The sequence below is a fragment of the Ipomoea triloba genome, chromosome 13 (genome assembly GCF_003576645.1).
Source record: "Ipomoea triloba cultivar NCNSP0323 chromosome 13, ASM357664v1".
Classification (NCBI taxonomy): domain Eukaryota; kingdom Viridiplantae; phylum Streptophyta; class Magnoliopsida; order Solanales; family Convolvulaceae; genus Ipomoea; species Ipomoea triloba.
In genome coordinates this window covers 11437713-11447589 of record NC_044928.1, presented here as the reverse complement: position 1 = coordinate 11447589, position 9877 = coordinate 11437713, and positions in this window count along the sequence as shown.

The following is a 9877-nucleotide window of genomic DNA, read 5'->3' as shown; positions in this document are numbered from 1 at the left end:
ATATATATATATATATATATATATATATGGTATAAAATGTTCCATTTTGAGTGTAAGCATGTGGTATGTATAATCGTATATATATGTTGATATGAAAAAGTGTGACGTTACGCATTTAGGTTATATATGTAGTGTTGCATATGTGTGAATGGTATTATGGGCATATATAGTATGAATACGTGTAGTATAGTATGTAAGTATATATGTATATGTGTATTATGTATATATATACACGTGTGATATGTGTGTGTTTAAACTATATCTATATGTACATATATGAGTATATATGTATAATTAAATAAAGGTTGTATTATGTATATATATATATATATGGTATGTGTACTTTATGTGAGTATGCATAAATGTGGAAAATGTTATGTTGAATGCATATATACATATGTGTAGTGTGATGATGGAAAATGTTTTGAGCAAAATGTTTTGAGAGACAAGACTTTTGAACTAAGTTAAGAATGGTGATTGATTTCAAAGGAGGACTTGATTTTGTGGAAAATGTCCAAAAAGTGATTTTTGACTCAAGGAAAGGGAAAAGGAAGGAAAAATGTTTTCAAACCTTAGTTCTAGTAAAAGTGGTGAAGGATCTTGTTAACCACGGAATAAAGATGAGCTTAAAGTGCCTATTCCGCATGGTAATTATGTGTATGATCAATCATACTGTGGGCGAAGTCTATTCGCCGAGTACTATATCACCCGGAAGGAAAAGGTTCTCTTGCGGGGGTGTGCACACTTAAGTATAGTCACTCTAGTTTCGGGTAGGTGTCGTTCTTATGAACCTAGTGAGGCTAGCTAGGAATCATTCCAACGCTCCTATAAGTCCAGGGGATCAGTATTAGACCGGGCGATGACCACTGAACCCGAGTTCAACGATCCAAGTGGTCAAAAGTGGAGAAAGGACTCCAAAGGCCTCACACTTTCTATCTAGGACTAAGTGGAAATTTTGAAATATGAATGTAGTTACACCGTGGCTACGGGAAAGAGAGATGTAATAAGTGTTTAAGTACCCAAAGGTTGTGGGTGATCTCTCTCTTTGAAAAGTGAAAGGTGATGGGAATCTCATTACGAGGGAAAGGTTACTCTACTAAAGTGATTTCAAGCAAGATATGTGATTTATGTTTTATACTACTTACTAGTATGTTTAATTGTTTAGCAATATATTGTTGAGTGTGTAAATGAATATCAAATGACCTTGTCAAGAGGGAAAATGTTATGAGACGTTATTAAATTGTGCTCATAATGTATGCAAGTTGCTATTTATAACTATTGCAGGTAGAATCTTGCAGATGAGTAAGGTATAGGGTTTCTATGTAACAGTTTTTACAAACCTTTATTTAGTGTTGAATAACCCATGGATATCCTTATTTAGCCGTCGTGCTAACTACACTTCACTGTGTTCTTATCAGATGCAGTCTAGTGTCAGTTCCTGCAGCCCGGTGAACTCCGAACGTTCACCGGAGTATGTGTGTCAGGGCATGGATTATGACGATTACATACAGATGATGGAGGGAGAAGACCCCTACGCACCTGGTTATGCTCCCGAGGCTCCCACGAACCCAGATACTCCTATGGCTCCGTCGGCCCCTTTTGTCTCTTGCCCGGTTATGGACGAGGTCCAGGCTGCTTACGGCTTTTACCCCATAGAGCCGTTAGATGGTAGCGATCCCCTGGAGTTCATTGTGCACTACCCCTACCCTTGGGACCCTAGCCCTCGGGATGTTTGGGAGGAGTGGTCGATGGTCATAACCACTTCTCGGTTTTTGGACCATATTACCTGGTATGAGGGGGGGTGGCACCTAGTCTGGGGAGAGTTCACCGGCCCCGTGTACCGCATGCTTGACTAGACGTCGGATTTTTGGGAGTCTTTGGAAAATTTTTTTGGTGTACATATATTTTTTTGTAGCCTAGTGAGGGCTAGGTATGACCAGTTGCGTCTAGGCTGAACCTTGTTGGTATTTTGGCCCGAGGGGCAATCTTATGTATGTATTTTTGCAGGACTATATACTTTGCTTAACGAAGCTTCATCAGTTGACATGTATGAAAGTGTTAAGTACCTGTTGAGTGATTATTGTGATGAGAATAGTTCCTTTAGCCTGTGCAGTTAGAGTGAGGTTCATCGATAAATGATAGGACTCTCTCTCTAGGTGTGGCGGTAATGCCTCGGATGTACGGGAAGGTAGGTCCGGGGTGTTACAGATGCATCGTTGGTATTACTCACACTTTAATTTAGAGGACATACTACTATGATTCATGTTTTTTATTTTTAAATGAAGGTTGTGCCAATGCTTGCACCAAATGGAAAATTGTAACATTTCCATTAATATTGTACAAATCAAGCGGTGTGAGTTTATAAGGCCAAAATTTAGCCATTGTGGCAATAATTAGTTTTTGATAACTAATTACAAATCAAGAATGAACATAAGGTTTATTCATTAAGTTTTATACCACGTAAGGTACTTAGAAAACGAGTTACATTGCAATCATAAGTGGATACTACTCACATTAAGAGGAACTGTCTCTATGGTTCATGTTTCTTTTGTTTCTTTGAGTTTGCACCAAGTGGGAGAATGTAACATTTTCTATTAATGTCACTATTAAGTGGTGCAAATCAATAGGCCATTTATGGCCATTATGTTGTGGTATTAAAATAGAAGTAACGGTTTTCGTTACTTAGCCTATAATGATGGCACGTAGGCTATTTAAGCAATGGTCCTCCCACTGCTCTTGTATAGCGACACAGACTACACCATCTAGTTGCCCAGGATACAAGTGGTAGACAAAAACACTCTAAAATTCTGTAACACCCCCAAAAACGGTTTATTTTTTTTCTTTATTTTCACCAATTAATTAAGTAATTCTTAAAACATAATTCGAAATGCGGAAGCTTACAAACTTTATTGAGGGTACTACCGCCACACTTAGGCAACTAAACAACCTAAGTGCTAAGGCTAATTCACAAAACAATAGCTCATAAGTTCTCAAATATAAGTCTTAAACAATAGGATCTTAAAACAAGTCCTGAATACAACAATTTAATCACTAAGTTCCCAAAGCCAACTGCAACTCATCCTAGTGCACTTGCCACTGCATCTTTCATCAACTATTTCCTGTTACTCAAATAAGCAACAGCAACAACATAACAAAGAGAAAGGGGTTAGCATAACATGCTAAGTAAGGGACTGCTTGCCCCAAAGAAAACAATTATTATTTTAGCAAATAAATATTTACTTTACTTTACCCCTTCTTTCAAAACTTGGATGCTCTGCACTTTTGATTCAGAAAAACAATTTATAGATATTCATATCAAAAAGCATAGGGGACTTTTCATAATATCATCACTTATAATATTTTCTTAAAAACTTTATCTTGTGCCATACTTGCACACCACAAAATACATATGGAAGCACATCACATACACAATGGGATAGGGTCCTTTATACTTAGGCCCTAGTGAACAGCTCCACGCTGAACACTCCGCAAAATTCACATGCCAATGGAAACAGGACTCTAACCTTAAGTGTGCACACCCCCGAGTGAGGATTCCAAGCATCACCGGGAAGTTACTAGTCCTAGTATTCGGGGATTTTTCCTACCAAATACTCCTCAAAACAGGGTACAAAGACCCTAGTGGTAGGCATAACCTAACCACTCCTCAATCTCAACAGGACAATGAATGCCCTAGTATCCGGGGATTGTTCCTACCAAATACTCCTCAAAACATGGTATGAACCCTAGTGGTAGGATTATCCTAACCACTCCTCAACAGGGCATAGCCCTAGTATTCAGCATTCAACTGAATACTCCACAATATCAAATAACTCAATTTATCATACTCAAAATTCACAAATTCAACATAGCTTCCATAGTTTGAAAATAATATTTTACTTGAGTAATTTTGCTCATACAATAATAATTTGTAGGGTAACATTTTATTTAACCCTTAATTCACAACCATACAAATAACATCTTCAAAATACGATATCTATATATACATTTGTACTCAAAATAGATACTCATGCCCACATATTAATAAAATACACTACAATGGTACATAACATACATATAATTGTACGTCATTCACAAATAAACCAACTAATTATTATTGTTATTATAATTATTATCACATACGTACGGCATTTAACAAAGAATTAAATTTATTATCATTATTTTTTTATACTTATTATTATCATTATAAAGATAGCGTATATACATCCCATAATTCACCCAAAAACATAAAATTTAAATTACATGCAACCCTATCTAAGTAATCAAATTTGAATATTCCACAAAAAGAACACTAAATACAAATACATGTACATACACACATACAGTACCTAATATCTAAATACATATGGTACAGTATCTATATACACCTATACATACGGTATATAATATATGTATTCATATGGTTTATATATAAATAAATATACATATACAGTTATAATACTATATAATATAAGTATAAATCTACTAATTATGATTATCATATATACATACTAAGCTTAATATAATTATATATATACGGTACTTCATATATACTTAAACATAGAATACATAATAAATATGTATATACATATTTACGTACAATATTTATATAAATATATATATAACAGAATAGTCATACACACATGTAATGATACACACATAAACATATACATCTATTTTTTATTTATAACAGAATATACGTAAGTACTATACTTATATAAATGAATTTTTTTTAAATTTAAAGGTCCATACGTACATAGTTTATATATATTTAAAACAATGGAATTTACAATAAACAATTCACATAGTTATAACAACAACTTCTTGGATCAAAGTCCATGGATAAAACAACACTTTTCATTAATCAATTTCACAAATATGATGCAAATCAAATTGATGCTTCAAATACATATGTTTTAGTTTTCCTACTAAAACATGGAATTTAAGGGCAAGCAAAGGAGAAACAAACCCACTTACATACACATAATACAATAACAACACAAGTATATACATAGCTTATACCTACGTACATACATTTATATAATTTTTTTTTAATAAAATATACTTGTGTAACATACAATCATGTACTTTCTTACTCATCATTTCATGAGCCAAAATCACAAGTAGATGAATGCATCTTTCATATGCATAAAATTTTGCTAATAAGTGTAATTATACACTTCTCAAATACATACCACTTAAAACACACAAAGAATAAGGGCAAAGGCATGAGGTAAAATTTCCACTTACTTGGCAACACTCCTAGAGTTTCATCAATTCTCTTCACCTTTGAAAGCTTGATCACCCATTTCTATATTACCACCAAAACTTTGCTCCCAAGATGAAGATTCAATCAAAATAAAAGAAGAAGAAGAAGATGTATGTGGTTTTTTTTTTTTTTTCTTCTCTTAAACCTTCGGCCAAGGACTAGCTAGGGAGAACAACTAGATAAATTCCCCATTTGAAAATGAAGAATAAATGGGCAAGAAAGACTAATTGATTTGAAACTCCCAATTAACATTTGATATGATTTGAAATTTCCTAATCAACACTCGTAACCTCCAATCTAAAAATATAATATATTAGTTGTAAAAGAATAATTCCCTTGATCTTCTAAATATTACTAATATATATATATAAGATACATATACGGATACCAAGTATATATGCACATTATAACATAATTATGATGTGGTATGGTCCAAAGGTAACATATATATATATATATATATATATATATATATATATATATATATATATATATATATATATATGCATTCATACATATCATTAATATTATATATTTTTAACTCACGTACCAAATATATATAAAACAATAGATATATTCATACTATACCATAAGTAGTATATATATACATATATTTATTATACCATACGAAATATATATACATACTACTATATTTACTTTAAAATATAATTAGTATTTCATATATTTCAAAATATAATAATAATATAATTATTAAAAATACTATGTAGTATATATAAAAATTTATTGGTCCAAATGAATATGACTCAAGGCTCAAATGAATATGAATATAGGAATAGAGTTCAATGAATATGGTTTAGAGACTAAATGAACATTGAGGAAGAAATAGGAATAACTTTGGAATTCCAATGGATAAAATTGGGAGCTGAAGATCTCGGGTGTTACAAATTCCTCACAATCCTTCAAGCAATGCTATGGATATGACAACTGAGGCTGGAGGTACATGATCCTATTAGCTTCCGCAATGAGGTTTGATTATTACAACTTCTATGATTGTATATTTATTCTAACAAGAGGATCCAATTCTTGAATCTCTTAAGTAGTGCACAGGGGGAAGGCAAACTCAAGTTTGATCCTATCATTTTATAGGCATGGCGTAGGGATCCTTTTTTTTTATTTGCATGCAATTAGTAATTCTCATTCCCTTTTTCAATTTTCATTTTCTAGTATTAATGATTAATTTCTATTTTCTTTTCATTTTCAATCAATTAGGGATCTTTTTTATTTATAGTCAATTAGTGATTTTCGTTTCCTTTTTCATTTGCTATCAATTAGGTGCCAATTAAGGCACAAATATGCATAGGAGTTATATCATTATTATTATTATTATTATTATTATTATTATTATTATTATTATTATTATATATAATATGATTGACATTCTTAATATATTAGCAAATATATAATATATGATTGACATTCATAATTTTTGTATATCAGCCAAAATTCGTAATTCGTGTATTTTTTTGATACCATATATATATAATATAATATGATTGAAAATATTTGTTACGATTTAATGAACAAATTAATTTATAATTAATAGATATTATTTTGTAATTTTCAATTCCAATAATATATCATATTATTGATTTAATTTTCTACTAATAAATGATGACTTTATGGACGTGATCTTCGTGTATATATTTTTTTTTTTTTTGAAGATAATTTTTGTGTATATATAAATATTACCAATTTTATTGCACGTACATTACCGTGTATAAGTGACATTAATATGCTAGTATTTGTTACGATTTAATGAACAAATTAATTTAATAAAATAATATTATGTAAGCAAACAATTCGTGTTAGTAGGTTATTACCATTTGAGAATTGGTTGGAAATGATTTGAAAATAAAATATAATAAATATTTGATTTAATTTTACATGGGACTTGCCAATTACAATTATTAGATATTATTAGCATATATAATATAATAAATATGATTGACATTCATAATTTTTGTATCTCAGCCAGAATATGAGTACATTTAGATAAATATTACAAAAAATTGTAACAATCAAAACCACATTCTTATCTCATTAATATTATTCGAGCTAATACCCAATATAGTCCTCGACTATAGTGGTTTTACTCAATTTAGTCCTAAGTGACTTTTTGTGCTTAATTTAGTTCTCGACTTTGATGGTTTTACACAATTTAGTCATTTGTTAGTAATTCCGTCAGTGGACTGTTAGAAAATGGGTTAACATAGTAATTTTCTCTTTTTTTTTAATGGCCAGATTGCCTTCTTCTTCCCGTTATTAACCTTGTTCCTCTGGTATTGGAAGACGTCAAAAACTGAACAATAAACATGAAAATCATTTGTATATCAAAATGTAGTATTGGTAGCGACGGAAACTGAACAATAAAAGTGAAAATCAATTATTGTATATCAAAATGTAGTATTGGTAGTGGTGAATAGAAAATGGAGTAAACAAAAACAAAAAAATGCATATTTCTTTCCAGAAAGATTAATGAGTCGTCAGCCTTAATTAGCTTCCGAATCATTGCCCTGGTTTGGGTACGTATCCACCCCGTCGGCGTCCATACCTTGCATTTTCACATATGCATCAACGGATTCGAATAACTCCAAATCGAAACCCTCAGGAAGCCCCAATTACTTCCTTCTATCTTCACCAAACGACACCGTCTAGTACTTGGGTAACAAGGTTAACAATGGGGGAGAAGAAGGCAATCTGGCCATTAAAAAAAGGGGAGAAATTACCATGTTAACCCTTTTTTTAACAGCCCATTAACGGAATTACTAACAAAGGACTAAATTGGGTAAAATCATCAAAGTCGAGGACTAAATTAAGCACAAAAAGTCACTTAGGACTAAATCGAGTAAAACCATTATAGTCGAGAACTATATTGGGTATCATAATTACCATAATTACTAATAACCTATTATAACCAATTATAATTAATATTATTCTATCATTAATATTATTCTATAATAATAATTAATATTATTAATATTTAATATTATTATTATTTACCATATTACTAAAATACCCCTACATTTGGGCGGGAAAGTTCTAGAGGAGGATAATGCTTTTATATATAGTATAGATGTGTACTAGTGTCAAATGTGTATAGTTTGATCATAATGTGAATCTTGAACTATTTGGTTAAGAAATGACATTTTAAGAAAAAATTCAAGGGCAAGAATTGGCATGATGAATTTTTAAAATATCCTTTTTGTGAAATTGGTTAAAGTTGATCCAAATTAAATTTTGAGCTTTTATAAAGAGTATGAACATGTCAAAAATATGGTTTCAAAACTTATGGAAATGTTTTTGAGGTACTCAATATTTGAACCCAAGTTTGAGATTTTTGATAAGTAGATTTTGGACAAATGATTTTGGAAGCCTAAGTGCTATATTTATCACGTGAATGATTTTTCAAACTTATGGAAGATATGATTGATTTGTAGCATTTTGTTGCATGATAAATGTTAAGTTATATTCTATATTGTGGAGTACTCGCTAGGAACTATCCACGAGTACTAGGGCACTATGGTGTTGTCCTATTGGTTGAGAAGAGTGTATGTACTCTATTGAACAAGGTAGTCAGTAGAAACATATACTAGCTATTTGGGCTGGTAAATTCCCGGTGAGGCTTGGAATCCTCAACTTGGGGGTGTGCAAACTTAAGGTTAGAATCTAGTTTATATTGGAAATAGGAAATTTTAGAGTGTTCGGTTCTGGCACTGTTCACTAGAGCCTAATTATAAAGGACCATGTCCCATTTATGTGATAATCTCTTCCATATGCATATCTTTCTGTTATGATTACGAATGAATTACAAATGATATTGATTTTTTTTTAAATATGATTTATCGTACCTTGAAAGGTTGTATTTGAATGTAAGTATTTGGAAGAAAAAGATTTTTGGATGATTTTGATCATGAGCCTTGTAGCTATTATTTCGATCTTAACCTTATTTCAAAGGTGCAAGGTAATGCACAAAGTTGAATTTTGAAGAAATGTGCAATAATTTGTAAGTAAGCCTTGTTGCTAAGTCGTTTTGAAAATTTTAAGTACCCTATTCTTTTATATATATTGTTTTATGGGCAAAGCAATCACTCACTTTGCAAGTTTTGGTAACCTCTTCTTCTTGATTGTTCTTGTTATTTGCTTTGCTTTAAAAGCAAGAGATGAATGATGGATTAGGCTTAAGAGAGCATTAGAATATCTTGCAGCTTATCTCATGGACTAGTAGTATATTTGGTCATGGTTAAAGTCTAAAGCTTGGGAATGATATTATATATTAAAAACTCTTGGTTTGAGAATTCAAAGGATTATGAATTTTAGATTTGTTTATTTTGCTTTGGATTGCTTTGTGGTTTAGCCTTAGCACTTAGGTTTGTTAGTTGCCTAAGTGTGGTGGTAATACCTCATTTAAGTTTTGAAAAGCTTTCGCATTTTAAATGAATTTTAAATTGAAAAAAAAATTAATAAAAAATTAAGGTCAATTTGGTTATCAAAATGGGGGTGTTACAATAACGGGGCTAAGAGTTAAAAGGTTAACAAAGAAGAGTATAGAAAATTAACAAAAGAGATAATGTCACAATTATCTACCTTTTA